This window comes from Melitaea cinxia, chromosome 30 (genome assembly GCF_905220565.1).
Source record: "Melitaea cinxia chromosome 30, ilMelCinx1.1, whole genome shotgun sequence".
In the NCBI taxonomy this organism is placed as follows: Eukaryota; Metazoa; Arthropoda; class Insecta; order Lepidoptera; family Nymphalidae; genus Melitaea; species Melitaea cinxia.
This window is the reverse complement of record NC_059423.1, coordinates 8,605,469-8,627,279: the sequence shown is the minus strand read 5'-3', so window position 1 is coordinate 8,627,279 and position 21,811 is coordinate 8,605,469.

Here is a 21,811-nt window from a genome sequence, read left to right as displayed (position 1 = left end):
TTTACGTCTGCCTACGTTTTATTACTTTTCGATGTAATTGAAGTCACTTTTGTTTTTCTTGTGTTATATATTATTAAATAGCATCTTTGCATTTTATTGCTAGCCTATGAATGTAACGATGAAAGTTTTTAATTTAAACATCAACTTCGTTTGGACATAGATTCGTGTTTGTCAGTTTAATTTTTATTCGTGTATTGAGTTACCCAATACAGGGTAGGTATGTATAAAACACGAAAATAAAATTAAAACATTAAATAGTTAAGTTCCAATCTTCCTTCTTTAAAAAGATAACCAAACCTAATTTAAACCCTAATTTTCTCTTTAATTATCATTACATAGGCAGTATAAAACAAAGTCGCTTCCCGCTGCCTGTATGCTAAGATCTTTAAAACTACGCAACGGATTTTGATGCGGTTTTCTTTAATAATTAGATTAATTCCAGAGGAAGGTTTATATGTATAATACATGCATAATATAGTAGAGGAACACTGATAAATTAAAGGTTTCTAATGTGATGTCGTAAATAAATACATTTTTTGCGCTTAATTTGCTAATATTAGTTTATATTTTATATTTAGTAGCAGCATTGCACCCGTGCTAAGCTGGGTCGGGTCGCTAGTTATATTATAATGTTGAAGTTTGTTTATTTGATCGCGCTAATCTCAGAAACTACTCGCTAAAATTTTAAAATTATTTTCGTGTCGAATATTCAATTTACCGAGAAAGGCTTATAAGCTATACTCGTATCATATTTTAGTACATTTTTTTCCTCAAAGGGAAACAGCTAGTACAGTAATAAAACAATCAAGAATAGCCTGAAATATTAAGCTCTAACTTTTTTCAAAAAAGGCTCTATTTCTAATCCCTAATTCCTTACAAAACTGGTACAATCTCGCTTACCTTTTTAACACGGTGTAAAATAAAAGAAAAAACATTAAAATATTTATAAAAGCATTATCAGTACGAATTAAAGATGGAAGAGCAAATACCACGTTACGACTCTTAATAAAAGTAACTCAAACACGACACGTCAACTCATGATGTTTGCCGAACAGCTTTTAATTGCTGGAACCGCTCTCGTGTTGATCGTTGTACAAAAAACAGACCACCATAGACAAGCATAGACTAGCGTGACGAATGATACAGGCTGCTTGAGAAATGTATACATCATAGAAAAAAAAAATAAGAAAAAACATATAATATACTAGTAAAATTATTGTGTATTTTTATAAATAAGGTCACAGTAGCAAATAGCTTATTCAAAATCTGCAAAATCTGGAGCTGCCCGACTGGGGAAGTACCTTGACCTTACAGAAGGTCACACCTAAATAATACTGCTTTCAAGGAGTCTTGTGTTCCTGCGTTAGTAAAGTGGAGAACTCCTGGACAGGGTCGGCGGTAGAGTCGGCAAGGCAGCAGGCGTCTATAGGCTATGTACCACCATTTTGCTCGCAAGCGAAAAAAAACGACTCCAATTACGTCGACAAGTAATACAAATTATGTAGACGGTAATACAATCATTCAAATACGTATAATTAGCGTTAACTCAAATAGTACCTACCCGTAACATCTCGATCAAATTAAACAGATGGTTCAATGCCAACCATCAGCTGTCGATTCAAAAATCATAAATATAGGTACATCCAGTAAAAATTTATGAGATATCATATTAGAGTAAATACAAAAAAGTGTGTGTGAAAACACGGCAGAAGTGAAACTTCTGAAAAGTAGCCTAGCCTAAAATATTGTGTAATGTACGACTACATACCTCATTCTATCCTATACATTTATATTTTTTAGCGTGGGTGGGTTAGAATGCTGATATTTTTTTTTAATTATGCATGAAAAATACAATTAAATCAATGCAAAAAAGCATTACACACTACCATGTATTTGACACACACGTATCTCATTCTCATCGTACACTTTTGTTTATTGTTATAGAAGTATAGTCTTTGACAACTGAACCTTAATAATGTTCAAACTTATAATTTAAATTAATTATATTCTAACTTCGACCACTGGGCATCTACTGGTATATATAATAATAATAATAATTTAATTCAGACATCTGTCCATATTTTTGTTAGTTACATTTTTCTTCCTAAACTATGTTAGTTTCGACAATTGTGACAAAACAAATTATACCAAATCAAAATTCAATCAAACAACACTAAAATCAAAATCAATATACTAAAATTAAATCAAATCCAAAATTAAAATCATCACTCAATGTTAAATCAATATTACAATAATTAAAATTAAAAATTAAAATAAATACTAAAATTCAAAGTTACAATAATTAAAAATACAATAATTAAAATTAAAAACAAAATTGATACCAAAAAACAGTCAAAACTGGAAATAAAATCAATATTAAAATTCAATAATATTACGATATACTCGTATAATAGAGACAGGTGAGAGGTCCCACGAGCGCCCTGTACTCTCTGCTAGTCCGGGACGTGTGACATTCGTCGACAAACAAGTCGCTCGCTGCTCACTAATTTTTACTAAAAACAAAGAGACTCAAACACTCTCCTACTAAATATCACACGCCGCCCGCCCCTCGCACACAACTGACACAACACAGATTAGGATATTGACACGCATTGCTGACAAGAATCTAAATCTTTAAATCTAAAAAGACTGAAATAATGATTAAAAATATTTATGAGGTTTGTGTTTACTAGTAGTCGATAGTCGTAGTAGTCTAGCCACAATCGGGACAGATAGCTGAACATGTTGTCCGAGGTTCAATAGACATACCCACAAGGCCAGACACATTAGCCAGAAACAAATCGATGCCTCCTACACATAAAGTCGCAGTGTAGTATTTATAATAATCAATATTAATTTTATCATTGTGAAGCCCTGAATTTGGGTGTAGTATTTATTTATTATACATGTATTATTTAGATTATATATATTCATTACAAAATATACGCATACATATCAAATAGCTGTTACCTAAAACACATACATTAGTGTGAACACACGTAAAGGACAGTATGCGTTAAACATTAAAAAAATATCATCATCATCATTTCAGCCTATCGTAGTCCACTGTTGGACATAAGCCTCTACAAGTTCTCGCCAAAAATGGCGTAACTCTCGGTGTTGCCCATAGTCACCACACTGGGCAAGCTGGTTGGTGACCGCAGGGCTGGCTTTGTCGCACCGAAAACGCTGCTGCCCAACTTCGACCTGTATGTTTCAAAGCCAGCAGTTGGATGGTTATCCCACTATCGGTAGTCTTTTTAAGTTCCAAAGTGGTAATGGAACTGTGTTATCCCTTAGTCACCTCTTATGACACCCACGGGAAGAGAGGGGGAGGCTATATTCTTTACTGTCGTAGCCACACAGCGATTAAGAAATATAACAATTTAATAATAATTATGTATTAAAGTGTAATATAGTTCGGATAAAACAGAAACACCGCAACTAAATAATTGTGTTTGCTCGCAAACGAAAAACAAAACGACTTCAATTACATCGACGAGTAATACAACGTAGATCGACGAAAAAATAGTCAAGTAACTACGCGTTATCAAAGATTACTCAAAAAGTAGTTATCAGATCTCAATGAAATTTATATGTGACCACATGACAAACATCAGCTTTCTATTAAATTAAAAATTATTAAAATCGGTACACCCAGTAAAAAGTTATTGCGGATTTTCAAGAAGTTCCCTCGATTTCTCTGGGATCCCATCATCAGATCCTGGTTTCCTTATCATGGTACTAAACTAGGGATATTTTCTTTCCAACAAAAAAAGAATTATCGAAATCGGTACACCCAGTAAAAAGCTATTGCGGATTTTCAAGAGTTTCCCTCGATTTCTCTGGGATCCCATCATCAGATCCTGGTTTCCTTATCACGGTACCAAACTAGGGATATCCTCTTTTCAATAAAAAAAGAATTATCAAAATCGGTACATCCAGTAGAAAGTTATGCGGTATAATACAACGTAGGTCGACGAAAAAAGCGTCAAGTAAAAACGCATTATTAGATATAACTCGAAAAGTAGTTGTCAGATCTCAAATAAATTGAAATGGGACCAATTGGCACACACCACCTTTCGATTAAAAAAAAATTTGTCGAAACCGGTCCACACGGTCAAAAGTTCTGATGTAACATACATAAAAAAATACAGTCGAATTGAGAACCTCCTCCTTTTTTGGAAGTCGGTTAAAAACTAAGTTCCAACTCCAAAACTGCAGGCAGAATATTTCTGCAGAACATACAAAGTTTTAGTACAAAATTAGCGATAAGAAAATGAAGGTACTAGATCAAATTCAAACACACAAGCCACAGAACCATTTCGGGTTTTACGCCACGTCACAATGATTTCATAACATTATTGTAGTTACGAACCCTACAAAAACTAATGATGAACGCACATTCACCAGAAAAAGATCAAAAAAAAATCTAACACCTTTACCTTAATTCCGAAATTACATTTCGCATTCAAGGAGGATAATAAATCTTTTTCTAAGCTCGGTGTTGGGTTGCGTTTAGAATTTCAATAAAAAAAATCTATTCTCGCTAATCTGATGTCTATGGAACGAACGCTTCCAAATTCTACAAAAGAAAACAAAACGACACTAACAAAACTACGAAAGCTAAAGTCATTCAAAATTAAACTTTACTACTTATAAAATAAAGACCACTTAACGTTTATTGGGATGGTTATTTATGTTTGTCGATAGATGTAAAGATTTCCGTACAAAAGATAAAACGGTTGACGGTAAACATAATGCTTAAGTTTAATCCTTGGTTTTTTCTCTCGTATCAGATCTGAGGGTACATTTAGTTTAGCTTTCGGTCCTGGTCTCGTGATGTTGTTATTTGTTTTGACTAGCCTGTTGGCGCAGTTAGCAGTCACCTCCCCCGGCAGCAGTAGGAAATCCAGGGGCTGTATTTATTTATACTAGTGGTCGTCCAGTGGTCTAAATTCGACCATAATTTAACCACAGACTTTAACAATAAATAAAAGAGTATATATGAGTGTGTGTCAAACACATTGTAGTGTGTGTATTTTTTTTTATTGAATGAATGTATTTTTATGCATAATTTGTAAAAAAAAATATTAGCATTCTGCACTCCTTCTCTATATAAACTATAGTGTGTGAAATTTCATACTCCTCCGCCCGCGCAATTTTCGTAAAAAGGGGTACAAAGTTTTCACATATTATAATTAATAGATATAATTTATTATAGATATAGACAAGCATTATTTACATGTATTATCGAAAAAGCATGATCGAAACAAGATATATGTGTAAACAGTTCAATTTAATAGTGAGCGCTCGGCCAAAGCAGTGATGCTGAATGTTCGTCAATCAAGTTTTCTAGTAGCGACACAGAATAATGTTACAAAATCTAAAATTACTATATTCTAATCTAACTAGGCTTCAAAATCACTTTTTAATCGTCATTTTACAAATTAAAATTATATTTGTTTAAATTAATTAATTATAGTTAAAATGAAACTACCATCGATTCGGAATATAGATTCTGCTGAGAAGAATAGACTAAAAATTCCGCAGTTACCCTTTAAAAAAACGAGTGTGATTTAGACCACACGACTGAAGTAAAACTTACGAAACGTAACTCTCTCTTTCTATCTTCACTGACTTATCTCTCGCTCTCAACTTACGTTCGCCCCGCCCGATCACACTTTTCGTAACGCTCTCGTCACGCATTCACCAACTTACTCCCCAAATCAAGCGTTCGTGAAGAAGTTTTACTTCAAAACACTGTGACATACTGCTATGTATTATTTGTTGTCCAAACAATGAAACAAATTAAAAAAGACAATGTTCCCAAAACAGCAATTCTCGTACCTTTAAAAACCTTTTAAAGCACATAAAAAGGCATAACGAGCAATTTTCACAAGCAATCGAACAGCGGGCGGAGGTGACACACGGACGAACAGCGCAGATAAGAGCATAGCTTAGGAGCTCGTAATAAACTGTCCTCTACGCACTTACGAGCTTGACCGATTACGAAGGAATTGACAAACGTTGACCTAGTATTTATTGATGGGTTCTGTAAGTTATTTTTTACGACCTACCTGATGTTACCATCCACCACCCTTACGGGGATACCGTAGTTCATTGACGACTGCAAAGTTAGTAGAATTTCAAGCCGGTTGCTGACCTCCCCTTAGGAGCTCTGACTAGCTTACTCACCAGGAACATAGAACTGCTTGAAAGTAGGGTTGAGGTACTTGACCAGTCGGACTGCTCCAGATATTGAGCTGGATATTTCTTGCTTTGCCCTGCCTCAAACATATGTGTGTTACAAAATTAAATAAAGACAAATACAGGAAAAAACAAAAACAAACCAATTTTAATAATACACTAAATACATACTCCGTGTATCTGTAAATACTTTTTTGCTTTGGAAGCTTTTGGAATAATAAAAGCTCGTACGGATCTCCAAAGCCCCGACCTCTAGGACACAGCTTAATGCATACATTTGAAAAAAAGAGCCCTTTATGAATCATTGCCTTTATCGGCCTCTTTAAACCTTTCGATAAATGGAGTAAAGTACTACGCAAAGAGTACAAAATGCACACATGCGACACGTAGGTATTAAAGTTTGTATTATCAATATTATTCTGTTCAAGACTATATCTATACAAATAAATATAAATTACCGAAATGTAATGGATTTGATGATAACAATGGTTCCAAATTGAATATTTCTTTTTTCTAGGTTCATTAGTCTGGACATGATTTGTATTAAAGAAAATTAAAATTATTATTTACTATAAGTATTTTCAAAAAAAAATCGCCGGATCATTTGGTTTATAATAAGATTTGTGTGCTTGATGACACTATTTTATGCAAGCAATGCACTATTACATCATCATCATTTCAGCCTATTACAGTTTACTGCTGGACATAAGCCTCCACAAGTTCACCCAAAAATGGCGTATCTCACGTGTTTTGCCCATAATCACCATGCTGCATTCCATGCATGCTGCTAAGCCTGCCAGGCAGGGTTAGTGATACTATTACATAATATATAATAATTAATAGTTTTTTTATATGTTATAAACACTAATATGATTTATAAATTCAAATGTGACGAGATAAAAATGATTACATTTGATTCTATCAAATCACACAAACACCACGTCACGTCACTAATGCCACGAGCAACTTTTCTCGCAGAAGACTGGTAGTTTCCATTTTAGCAATGAAGCCTTTTGTGCATATTTCAAATGATAGGTAATTAAATCTATATTTATAAATTAAATGTTTTTAAAAAGATGGCCTACAACAAACAAGTTTACTTCCAAATATCTTAGCCGCTATTGTGGAAAAGTGAAGTGGATAGCTTCGAAAATAATCTCATACCACATCTGATCACTTAATCTCTGTCCTCCCGCAGTATTTGCCGGGAGGTCCGTATTTGTGACGAGCTCTGAGTAAGCGGAGCAACATATCACCGCCTCTTAATATCCAGTAATGCTCGCCGAAATGAAACCAATCGCAGACCTACGTTCATCTTATCTCTTGTAGCGCGTCATTTTTGAAGAAACTGTTTGTAAAACTGTAATTACTGTTTCAAGAGAGACGAATGACTAATGTAGATAGGTGCTCGTGTGTTTTGTTGGAATTACTCTGCAAATTCCTCCTTTTTAACCGACTTCAAAAAATGAAGGTTCTCAATTCGACTGTATTTTTTATGTGCTACCTCAAAAAAATTCTAAAGGCTTCGATTTTAATTAATTTTTTAATAAAAAAACTGGTGTCTGACATTTGGTTCCATTTCTTTTTGATTGTGATTTTTTTAATTTTTTTCTGTTTTTTTTTGTATTAGACCGTTGGTCTTAAGGAACATACAAAAAAAATTAGCTGAATAGGAAATGGCTCACCATTCTCGAGTTATGCGCTTAGCAACATTCGTTTTTATTTATATAAAATATATAGTAAGATGAATATGTTAAAACATCTTATTGGCGTCACGAGCTACGGTAATAGTTTCCAACTGTCAGAGTTACGGCTTTCGCGTGTAAATCAACCAATATGGCCGCCGTGGTGACAAATTGTGGGAAAAGAGATCAAAAGTTTTAGAAATGACAAATAAACAAAGAAAGGAGTGAACTTAAAAAAAAATGATTTTTGCCGTTTCGGTGGTAATCAAATATTTTATGATAGGTTTTGACAGTTTATTATCTTGCGCTGTCTCCTCTATCTTCCTTTTGAAATATTTCCATTTACTATCACTGTCGATCATAATTATGATTTGAAACATCCTCTAATCTCTGCTCTAAATCTTCTCTAAAGCCATTGAGCATGTTGTGCATTTTCTGAGCAACTTTTGATCTATCTCTCCTCTTAAGCCTCACTTCAACTGTTACTACAAGAAGCTGGTGATCGGACCCGCAGCAGCGCAGAAGAAAGTTTTGACTTTGTCACATTCAACTTTTCATCGGGTCCCCACCAGTATGTAGTCAATTTGATTCCTACATCAGTTATGAAGCGATAATCAGTTATGAAGTGTTGATGATTTTAGAGTTTTCTTCCCAACAGGACTGTAACAATCGCTCGCCTCTATTACTGCGCACTCTGATTTCGTATTTGCTCGCAACACGACGAAAGTGATCATCCCCTCTTGTATCCAACTTTGGCATTAAATTTCCCGACATGAAAGTGTCTTCTTGTTTTGAAAGTTCTTTCAATGTCCTAGTCAGCGCATCATAAAAACTCTCCACTTCTTCAGTTGAGTGTGCGGTGGGGGCATATATCTGTACGATGTTCAGTTTTTACGGTACAGTGTTGAGTTTTAGTGACACTATGCGATTACTGGCTGGTTAGTAACCCACAACGCATTTATTCAACCATCGCGGCACGATGAAAGTCACTTCGTTCGTCGTCCTTTGCTGGTGTTATGTTCAGGCCCGAGAAATACACCATACTTCCTAGATCAGATGTAAAGTGACCCTGTTCTTTCCAGTATGTTTCGCTTAGTCCAAGCACATGAACGTTATTCCTGTATATTTCGTCCTCTATACGCAAATTTCCAGGTTGGTTGAGGCCGTAGATATTCCATGTTCTAATGCGATGGGGATGTCGTAATAGACTAGTAGGTATTAGAGTCATTAGTGCCTGAATTTCTGAAACTGTATTGTGTGATTACTATTCGCCAACCCGCAGTGGAGCAGTGTGGTGAATTCAGGTCCGATCTGAGTTAGTTAATATTAAACTGAGGTTACTAGATGTATCATTATCCATGGATGACGAGGTGTATTCTGAAGACTATTTTTATGCCCTATTGTCTATATTTCTGTTAATATTTAACTAGCAAAGCGTGTGGCAGACTCTAGGGCTGTGTAATTCAGTCACGCTGACACTGTTTTAATCGTCTGCAACAGACGGACTAAGGCCAATAATGATGATGAATTGGCCATGATGTGGATGCTAATGTGACGCTACAACAATATTCTCAATATAGATGTTTATGAGAAGAATTGGTAGGAAACTTAACTAAATTAATAAAATGTGAAGTTTCTTTTAACACATTACCCTTAATTCGTAACGATCGGTTAAGATGCCGTGTCTAAACATTCGTAAGCTATCAAAATGGTCGTTATAGCGAAATTATTTAAATTTTATTTTTTAATTTATTACAGCGCTCGTAATGTGCGTGTTTGTTCCTATTTGCGCTTGTATGTGCGCGCGCGTTTGTCTGCCGCGCGCGTGTGTGTGTGTGTGTGTGTGTGCGCGCGCGTGTGTGTGTATGTGTGTGTGCGCGCATGTGTGCATAAAACTCACAATAAATTCAACTAAATGATGTTTCCGAAAATATGACGGTTGGGTTCATGCGAGATGACGCAAGGATGTGAATAAAAAAATACAATAAAAGTTACTACATTAAAAAACTTTGGTATACATATATATATTTAAAATTGTAAAACTAATAACTACAAATAAAACTACTATGTGTACTGTGTTTTATACCTGTCACATTATCACGTCACATTGAGGTGAGAAAACTGAAATATTCTGCTCAAAATTAGGACAGTCGAACTGCGAAAGTACCTCGGACTCAGATGTGTTTGTGAGTGAGTAAGGTAGAAGGCTACTTGGGATGCGCTGTGTGAACAGAGGAGTTTGGGTCCTGGTGTTGCAAGAACTCATAGGCTACGGTAACCACTTACTATCGTGACCATAAAATACTTTACCACCTTATTAGTAGTAAGTAAAACTTATGAAACATAACTCTCTCTCTTTCTATCTTCACTAACTTATATTTCCCTCTCAAATTCCGTTCGCCTCGCCCGATTACACTTTTCGTAACGCTCTCGTCATGCATTCACCAACTTACTCACTAAGTCAAATGTGCGAAAAGAAGTTTAAAAACTCGATACAAGCAAAACCGTGAGTGAGATTTAGTTCAACAAAATATTGGTTGAAAAATATTTATTTAAAAAAAACATGGTCTTTATTGCATATCATTATTCGTTTGACATTTTTAACAGAATTATTTGCGTTCGTGTAAAGGACCGTGTACATTGTGACAGTGTTGCATGATGTTTGTCGACGTTTAGGTGTAGTGGTCAAAGTGAGTAAACCGACTTCAACTACATGGACAAGTAATACAAGGTAGTTAGACGAAAAAATAGTCAAGTAAATACGCATTACTACTAGTACTGTGTGGCTACGGTACTAAAGAACATAGCCACCCCCTCTCTTCCCGTGGGTGTCGTAAGAGGCGACTAAGGGATAACACAGTTCCACTACCACCTTGAAAACTTAATTAGCCGACCGGTGGCGGGATAACCATCCAACTGCTGGCTTTGAAATACACAGGCCGAAGACGGGCAGCAGCGTCTTCAGTGCGACAAGGCCAGCTCTGCGGTCTCCAACCCGCCTGCCCAGCGTGGTGACTATGGGCAAAACACATGAGTTCACGTTATTTTTGGCGTAAACTTGTGGAGGCCTATGTCCAGCAGTGGACTATATAGGCTGTAATGATGAAATACGAATTATCAAAGATTACTCCAAAAGTTGTAATCACATCTCGATGAAATTTAAATATGACCACACGATAAACATCGGCTTTCGATTAAATTAAAAATCATCAAAATCAGTACACCCAGTAAAAAGTTATACAGTTTTTCGAGGTTTTTCCTCGATTTCTCTGGGATTCCATCATCAGATCTTGGTTTCCTTATCATGATACCACTTTTAAGATATCTCCTTTCCAACAAAAAAAAAAAAGAATTATCAAAATCGGTTCATGGACGACGAAGTTATCCCCGAACATACATAAAAAATATATTTATGTACATACGGTCGAATTGAGTAACCTCCTCCTTTTTTGAAGTCGCTTAAAAAATACAGGCGATTTGAGAACCTCCTCCTCCCATTTGAAGTCATTTAAAAAAGCAAAGCAACACTCGGTCAGTGTGAACGCGCTACAACGAATACGTTCTAAAACATGTGGACCGGCGCGGCGCGTAGTTTATCACTCGACGTGTTCGAAGAGTAAAGTAAATCAATAAACACGTCTCTTAATGTGTACCTGTTCTGTCGCTGCCTTTGTTTTCTATCATATACTGTAATTATATTTGTTAATATTTATGTGTGTTATGTGTGTGATCGTAATTTAGGCTTTGATATATATCTATGTGTATACGCGCTGGCGGTCGCGGGCTCTATAGCTGCTCACGACAGAAAATTGTATCGGCCCTACAGGTATTTGTCGTTATCTGGGCGTTTGTGTTTCTCTATTTTATTGTTTGTTTCCAGACACCTGAAGCAGGAGAAAATCCTACTGGCGGCCGTGGAGTGTGAGGCGTTTATTTATTTATTTTTGTTGTTGTTGTTGTTGTTCACGGGCTCTTTTCCGCAACTCGACGTCTTGGTGCACCTTTTTTGCGTGATCGGCTGGTGGGCACTATTCGTGCCAGCCTAGCTCCTCGAGGAAGCCTAGCAGACCCTTCACGTTGCCGACGACTTCCTGGAGCAACATCGGTGTCCCAAGGTTCTGTTTATTTATATTTATGAGCAAAAATAAAGGCGAGTGTAGGATAATCGAATCTATCCTAAAGCGAAGACAAAAACTATTTTTAACAGACTTCAAAAAAGAAAGTTCCCAATTAGGATGTATTTTTAGAGAATGTGTTAATCCGTCGGTCCCGGTTGTTATCATGTACACCTGATAGCGATCGTTACTCATAGTAGGGAATATATCCGCTAATCCTAAGTGGAGCAGCGAGGTCCACAAGCTCCGATTCTTCTCCTTCGGAGAAAGAGGTTTAAGCCCAGAAATGGGATTTTACAGGCTGAATCAGTAAGGAATCAGGTTTGATGAACAGACAAAAAGTAATCTAATAGATAATAAATGAGAGTGATGGAAACACAAAATAAAAAGTATGAAAACCTTGCATCTAAACATTTTTGAATATCATATCAAAAATTGACCTCTCCAGCGGGGACCGAACCCGCGTCTCCGACTGACCGTGTCGGCGCTCTAGCCAATTAAGCTATGGAACGATGTACCCGCTAGAGCGAAATTTTTGATATGATGATTTTTATTTTCGGTTTAAGCGAACCGTGGCGCCGTCTATAGTGAGTTCTTTAGAGTGACCCGTAACTACCTTACATCTCTTATCTATCAAATAATTACCCGACACTATTTGCCACTCGTTTAAAAACAACTAAACAGGAGTAAAGTAATAATATTTACAAGGAATTATCAATAATATTATTTCTAATATTTTTATTGATTCCGACAAACGACCGGCGACTTGAATTAATAATAACCTGACTACTGAACAACAGAATCAAATTATGAATAAACATATCCACAATATAGAGGTCAGAAGTGGCTGTTTATCATACGAATAAACGATCTTTATAGATATTTAATAAATTATTATTTATATCGATATCGAGGGACATTTACATGGGTCGCTGATAAACTTTATCTAACAGATAAGTTACTGATAAGATTCATCAAAAGGAAATAAAACAATCTCTTAATATCTATTTCATCTAAAGTAACTACAACTTTTGTATTCTCATTGAAATACAGAAACACAACACTGCTTGAAAACAGTATTATTTAGCTGTGATCTTCTGTAAGGTCGAGGTACTTCCCCAGTCGGGCTGCTCCAGATTTTGAGCAGGATATTTTCAGCTGTGCCTTAGTTAAAATAACTAATTGTCATATTTACATTACTAAATATGTGTTAATAACAAAGTATAAAGCGCAGCGGTCTTCCGACAAACTTTTTTTTTACGTGGGGAAAATCCATCATGGATACCCTCCAGCGCGGGGGCGCCAGAGGGTTATGTCAGACTGCTACTGACTAAAAAACCACCACGTTTGAGCAGTCGTCCACCGGGGTGGGGCGAGATGGAGTCGCGCTAGCATTCGCCACCTCACACCGGCGGTCTTCCGACAACCTAGTCCAATATCAGCTCAAGTCCAATATCAGCTCAAGAATAATCAACAAACTATACTCAACAACTCAACACTATCTCTTTCTAATAACTCCGCAACTAGTTTCCTTACTCTCGGATCTGCTCCAGGATATCGCCTCTGTTCTGGGTGGCTGTTATTATTAAAGTCAACAAAACATCTTACAAAAAAATATACTAATATTATAAAGAAGAAAAATTTCTTTGTTATGGTTTAGTTCAAAATCTACTAAGCCGATTTTAAAAATAATTTTACTTGAATGGTACGTTATCATCGAGAGCTGTAGGTTATATTTTAATGAAAGTAAACGAAACAAAAAAACATATAAGCAACGCGGGCAAAACAGCGAGCTGGAAGCTAGTTAAAGATAAATTTACGCTTCACTCTACGGCCTGTAATATCCCATAGCTGTTCATAGGTTTCTTTCCCCATGTAGGAGAAGGATCAGAGCTTAACTATTCCCTACTATGAGTAACGATCGCTATCAGGTGTACATGATACATGCTCTCCGAGAGAATCTAAAATAGGTTTCCAATATTTAAATTAAAATAATACTAAGACATATTAATTTTGATTGAAATCAATTTCTCTGACATATTTAACATGTAATATACTGCTACTATAACACAGACATTAGTGGCTTACCTTAGGAACAGACGACCGAGTGTATGTTGAACATATTTATTTTATTATTTATATTGCTATGACACGCAAATTTTGGTGATCGGAGCAAGGCAGGCGCGAGTCGTGTTCCTACTGTAATGGTTCCGTATCACTGTCAGCTTAACGATACGTATCTAATATATAAAATTCTCGTGTCGCTGTGTTTTCCTCTCCGAAACGGCTTGACCGATTCTCATGAAATTTTGTGTGCATATCGGGTAGGTCTGAGAATCGAACAACATCTATTTTTCATTCCCCTAAGTTATAGGGGGGGGGGATTGAGAAGGTTAATAAAATATAGGACAAAACAGTGTTTGCGGGATCAGCTAGTGTTTATATAAAAAAGTGCGTGCGTACAAAGTACACATGTCAGAAGTGAAACTTCTTTGATGAAGTAAGTTTTAAGTCTCGTTTATATTTATACAAATCTAAAGCTTTACATTTCCGTTCCAGCGCCATCGACAAAATCGTTGCCGTTTCATCCGTAAAAATATTACCCTCGTGCGCCCGAAGAAGTTTCACTTCAATAAGATTAACTAATAACGTCAAAAATGGAAGCTTGTAGTATTGCACACTTAACAGTTTTTTATTTTATTTTATATATATCTGATGGTAAGCGTTTACTGTAGCAAATTGACGCCTCAAATATCAGTAACATCGCCAGCGTGGTGCAACTTAATGCTTGTGTTATAGGTCACAGCCGACTGGTATAGCTACATTATTTTCGATAAACATACTTATAAATAATACATATATAAATAAATATTTATATTACACCCGGACTCGGGGTAGGAATCGAACCCACAACCCTCGGAGCAGAAAGCAGAGTGACTACAAACTGCGCCAACGGGCTAGTCGAACGGGAAGTTGATGTTAACGTGAAGCTACCACCAATTCGGAATGTAGATTTTGCAGAGAAGAAAGAGAAAGAAAGTACACAGTTATTAAAAAAAAAGAACAGTATATAATAATAATAATAATAAACCACTTTATTGCAACTAAAGATAGTATACATAGCAAACCTTAATTCTAGACACATATAGTGCAATGGGCGATCTTATCACTAAATAGCGATCTCTTCCAGATTACCCAACAGAAAAAAGCTAGCAGTGTAACGGGCTTGCGCAATAGTAATAATGTTTAATCAGAATACATATATAAATTTCTACAAACATACATACATATATACACATGCAACTAAAATACAATAAATAACTCATATAAATTTATATATATTTATATACACACATTCATACATATACACAAACATGGGTACATAAATACATACATACAAACACATACATATATACAAACACATACACATATATATACAAATACATAAAAATAAACATGTAAATACACATATATAAGCCAATGAATAAACGTACGCGATAGAGAGATGGGTACAAACAGTGGAAATAAGTATGCATAGACATGCTATTTAAGTCATAGTGAGGTAGAAATGCTTCACGCGGTTTTTAAAGACAAAGATAGAAGGAGACTGACGAATTACTGATGGTAGTGCATTCCACAATTTAACAGCCTTTAATGTAAAAGATTTAGAGTACGAACTCGAGTTGTGAATTGGCACACTCAATTTGTTGTCGTTTTGAGAGCGAAGGCATAGATGAAGAGAAGGGTTGCCAAGGTAAGAAAATCGTTCTTTGAGGTATAGCGGTGAAGTAGGATAAAAAAGGATTGTGTAGAGGAGAGACAAAATATGTAGGTTACGTCGATGTTTTATTGGCAGCCATCCAAGCCTTGAGCGATACTGTGATATGTGGTCAAACTTCTTTAAGCTGAATATATATCTTATACAAAGGTTTTGCAGACGGTCGAGTTTATTGATCAGTTCCTCCGACAAGTCTGGATAGCATGCATCCGCATAGTCCAAGATTGGCATCATAAGACTGTTGACTAGCGATATTTTAGTCTTAATGGGTAGGAAATTTTTCCATCTTTTCAGAGAATGAAAAGTTGCGAAAATTTTGCGACTAATTTCAGCAATTTGTGGACGCCAAGAGAGAGAGCTGTCAACAATAACCCCTAGATTTTTTATCACGTTGGAGTAACATACCACGGAGCCATCGAATATAACGTCAGGAAGGTTATAGCGAGCAATCTTTGCTAGTTGTTTAGAAGTACCTAAAATAGAGAACTGTGACTTGCCGGAATTTACAGACAATCCAAACGACCGACTCCAGTTGGTGATAGTGCTCAGGTTAGAATTTAGGGTGTTTATAGCTTCTACAATATTCTCAACAGGCGTTGTCAAATAAACCTGCAAGTCATCAGCGTAAAGATGAAAGGAGATGGAGAGAAGTTCAGTAACAGTGTTTATAAAGATAGAGAATAGTAGTGGAGAGAGCACGCTACCCTGGGGAACCCCAGCACTGAGGCGGCAATACGAGGAATCGCGACCTCCGGCACAGATACGCTGTTGACGCCCGAATAGATAAGAATGGAACCATTCTATGACTTCAGCGGATACATTAATGGACTCTAAAATAGCTAGGAGTATGTCGTAATCAACGGTGTTAAATGCATTGCTGAAATCCAGTAACGCTAGTATGGTTACTTGCTTGTTATCCATTCCAAACCGAATGTCGTCGAAAACCTTCGCAAGTGCCGTCGCAGTGCTATGGCCGGGTCGGAAACCGGACTGGAAAGGGCTCAAGATATTGTGTTTAGTTAAAAACAAGGTAAGTTGGAAGTGAATGATTCGTTCAAGGATTTTAGATAAGAAAGGAAGTATAGATATAGGTCGATAGTGTGAGGGTAATGAAGGATTGGAGAGTTTAGGGATTGGTATGACATTAGCAAGACGCCAAACACTAGGGAAAGTCTTTGAAGTAAGAGAGAAGTTAAGTATATGACATATTATAGGCATAATCTCTTCCAATACCAACATAGCCATTTTTCTACTTATTCCGTCAGAGCCAACGGCATCAGATGAGATAGCTGATGCGTTCCTTGTAATATCAGATGATGTTATTTGTTCAAATTTAAATGAAGGGTGATTGGGTTTGGTACGGCCTTTGAGGAAAGAAACAGTTTGTGCTTTGTAAGGGTTGGGGATAGAAGAATTGGAAAAGTGGTTGTTGAGGACGTTCAGGTCTATATTGAGGGAAGTTTCATTTTTGGAGCGTCCTAACCCAAGAGAATGAAGGAATCGCCACACCTCTGATGAGCTCTTTTTATTCACAGACAAATGTACATATTGTCTTTGAGCGTCCCTGCACATCTTATTGCATTTATTACGTAAACGCCTGTAATTATTGTGATTTAGTTCAGAGGGTTTCAGTTTGTATTTACACTTCGCAGCATTACGTTTGGTCATTAATGCTCTGATATCCTCAGTGAGCCAGGGAGCTGGAAGATGTTTCAATTTTATAGGCCGCAAGGGAGCGTGTTTATCAAAAAGATTAATAAGATGGGAATTAAAGATGTTTAGTTTCTCATCAATAGAAGCAGCATTAAGAACAGCGTCCCAATCAATTGTGTTCAAATCGGTCGTAAAGTTGGAGTTGTTGAAATTTTTGAAAGAACGGCGCATAATGACTATAGGCTTCATTTTAGGAGGTCGAATCTTATAAGATAAATAAACTAAATCATGGTATGAAAACGCTTCGGCTGAAAGTTGGCCGTGCAAGCAAACAAGGTCTAATGAAGAGACGATCATGAGGTCAAGAAGTGAAGGAGAGCAGTTAGGGAAAAAATGCGTTGGATTAGTGTGGAGCAGAGAAAGGTTAGAGCTGGTGATTATATGCTTGAGTTGATTAGCACGTGAGTCATCTTTAACCAAGCAGGTGTTAAAATCGCCCATAATAATGGTGTGATCGGCATTAGGAACATAAGTTTCGAGCAAGCTTTCAAAAGTTTGGAAGTAGTTAATTTGGAGTGAGGGAGAATAAAATACTCCTAAGAGTACTTTTAGCTTGCCAAATAATACTTCCAAGAGAATATGTTCTGCGGATTCCGAATAAACTGAAGGAGATTTGCTTAGAAGAGAGAAAGGTATGTGACTTATACTTACAGTATATATGCAAGTCCTATAAAAGACAGACATATAGTTTTAGTCAGGCTCCTCTCTGTACAGACCCCTAAAGTTATGTCTGTAACTGTCCAACAGCTCAAAAGCGAATAGGTAAATATACACATCATAAAAAATCCTGAATAGTGCAGGTTTAGCGATGATATCACTCGGTTCTGATCGCGACTAACTTTTAAAGTTTTAAATAACTCATTGGCTAGAACTAAAGACTCTACAACGTACGATCGCTGGTTCAAAAGAAAGCTGTCATTAAGCATTTAAACTTTAAATCAAAATTGGTGATCTATACAAATAAATAAAATTGAATAGTCTGTTGGTAATAATTCATATATATATATATATATATATATATATATATATATATATATATATATATACATTTTTTTAAATTTTTATCTGTCTATTTGTTCAGCCTCTCTGTCTGTTTATTCCGCCTAATCTCTGAAACGGCTGGACTTATTTTGACGGGATTCTCACTGGCAAAAAGCTGATGTAATAATTAGTTAGTTACGCTACGTTTATTTAAGATATTTTTTATTTTATAACTGCGAACTAAACAATAACTATTTTGTTAAATTCCACGCGGACGAAGTCGCGGGCACAGCTAGTAACAAATAAATAATTGAACATCAAAATTCAACGACTCTTACTAAGATTTACTTCTGTCTCGGGGGTCCAAAAAAAACCAAACACAAACACCCAGACTTATAAGGTCCAGCTGTGGACTCCAATAGACTCAAGTGAGGGGGTCCAGAAACTAACAACAAACAGTAAAGCACAGAACACATCTAATATGTATGACAGATACAAAGTCACAGACAGTAGCAGTGACCCGACCAACCTGTTGTGAGAAGTTAGGTCTTATCAATTTTTTTTATCTTTACTGCTTCAAACTTACTACTGTCGCTTAAAATTGTCACTTCTAAATGTTTATTTGTATCTTATATTTAAATGTAATTTTTAACGTGATTAATTACAAAACATAATATGAAACCACGTCATATAAATAAATTTAAAAATATGTACAAAAATGGACGCGTTATAATTTATTAACTCATCCGTTAGAAATATTACATAAAATATACGCTTCAGCCTGTAATATCCCACTACTGGGCATAGGCTTCTTTTTCTTGATAACAACGGGGACCGACGGCTTAACGTGCTCTCCGAGGCACGGTGGGGAGACCCACTAGGACTGCACAAACACCTGTATGGCCAATACAAATGTTTGTCATGTGCGGGGATCGAACCCGTAACTGCCAGCGCATCGGGTACAATCCATGTCTGTAACCGTTGCGCCAACGCGGCGTCTATGTGTATATAACATAAAATATACTGATTCTTATCAACAGAATCTACACTCCGAGGGTGATTGCCAGATATATTAAAAAGTGCATTTAATACCCACTTGAATAAAGTAACTTATGATTTAGATTACGTGTTTAAATTCCCATAAACCCACAAACCCAAGGCAAAAAGAATGGTCAGTAAAAGAATTGCACCAACGGGTTAGTCTAATGTATAAATTTATACAACTAGGTCGGCAAACAAGCGTACGGCTCACCTGGTGGTAAGCGATTACCGTAGCCTATGGACGTTTGTAACACCAAAAGCATCGCAAGTGTGTTGCCGACCAATCCCCAATTCCCACCAGAAGCTCTGGCCATCTTACTCACCACAGGAACAACTCTGCTTGAAAACAGTATTATTTAGCTGCCCCAGTCGGGCTGCTCCAGATTTTAAACCGGATATATCCTGCTATGCCCTCATCACATCATCATCACAGCAGCCTTTTGCAGTCCACTACTGGACATAGGCCTCCACAAGTTCGCGCCAAAAATGACGTGAACTTATGTGTTTGCCTATAGTCACCACGCTGGGCAGGCGGGGTGGTGACAGCAGGGCTGGCTTTGTCGCACCGAAGACGCTGCTGCCCGTCTTCGGCCTGTGTGTTTCAAAGCCAGCTGTTGGATGGCTATCCCGCCATCGGTCGGCTTTGCAAGTTCCAAGGTGATAGTGGAACTGTGTTATACCTTAGTCGCCTCTTACGACACCCACGGAAAAAGAGGGGGTGGCTATATTCTTTGATGCCGTAACCACACAGCATGCTGTGCCCTAAATCAGTTAAATAATATAGTCTACATACATAACTATGTCATTAATGAAGAATAATATTTAAAAAAGCAAATATCTATACGTTTTATGCTATATTTACATATTCATAATATTCAAAACACGTATGATCCCCGTCCGCTTCAATTGTTTGACAGGATAGCGTGATGTACACGGCTTGATCGTTGCGACTTTTTGTACTTATTGTATCAAGACCGCATATCGGAGGATGTTTTTTTTTTTGGTTTTGAATTCGCGATTGAAGTGTGAAGGCTGTGTTATTTTTAAGATTTTTAATTTTTTTTTTCTTTAATATTCAAAGTTGAGCTGAATCTGTTCGTGTTTTGGTTTGGACTAAACATATTTTGCGGTTTTACTCACGTAATATTTATATTAAAAAGGATAATAATTCTGTTGATATAGTGACCCGTCTATGAGTCAAAGCTTAAAGTAATATAGCCTAAAAGCCTTCCACCACAAAGGTATTAAATAAAAATATTATTCCGTACTGTTAATGCAGCTCTAGATATATTGTTACACAATATTAAAACCTTTTTTTTTATTACCCTAATATAGGATTAAAAGAAAGAGAAAACGCAAAATATAAGTAAAATCAATCAGATCAACTTATTTAATTTCCTGTATAATTTCCTGTCATATAAACTGTTTATGAAGTTATAAGTTGATTGTAAAAGCTTAAGAGAAAAAGTTTATTTATATTTTTTAAACATTTAAAATAAAAGCCTTATTTTAAAAAGTTTCTTCCTTTAATTATTTTCTAGTCTTAAATCATCACTGGACAGTTTCTCAGTCTATTATTCTCAGGAAAGCCTTTCATTTGATACCCGTAATGTAGGAAAGGATAAAAAACTTAGTCCGCCATCTTTAGTTGCCTACCATTTTGAATTAAGTGTATCATTACTTTAATTATCGAGTTATATTCAGCAATCTCTTGTATTTGATACCCATACCATAGAAGTGCATTAAAAATTACTAGTCCACCATTTATAAAAGTCCGCCATATTGGATTTAGAATGAGGTCATATAGCTAACAATGAATTGTCATCCAAACAAAACGTATCTACAAAATTTCAGCTCAATCAAGATATATGCTTTAAAATTGAGTTGCGATATTCCAATCCTAACAAACATACATACATGCATTGCAAGTTAAATTAAAGCTTTTAAAATAACAACCAATCTGGTGCAGTGGTGCGTGTATCGCCTAAAATACCGAAGGTTGCGTGTTCGATTCCCGCTAAGAATTGACATTTGTATTTGTACAAATATTTCTTTCCGGTTTAGAGGTCTACCCTTGTGGGTCTCCCCACCGTGCTTTGGAGAGCCCGTTAAGCCATCGGCCCCAGTTTATATCATGTACACCTGATAGCGATCGTTACTCGTAGTAGGGAAAATATCCACCAACCCGCAGTGGAGCAGCGTGACGGATTAAGTTCCAATCCTTCACCTACATTAAGAAAGAGGCGTATGCCCAGCACTGGGATGTTACAGCTGAATCGCGACAAATA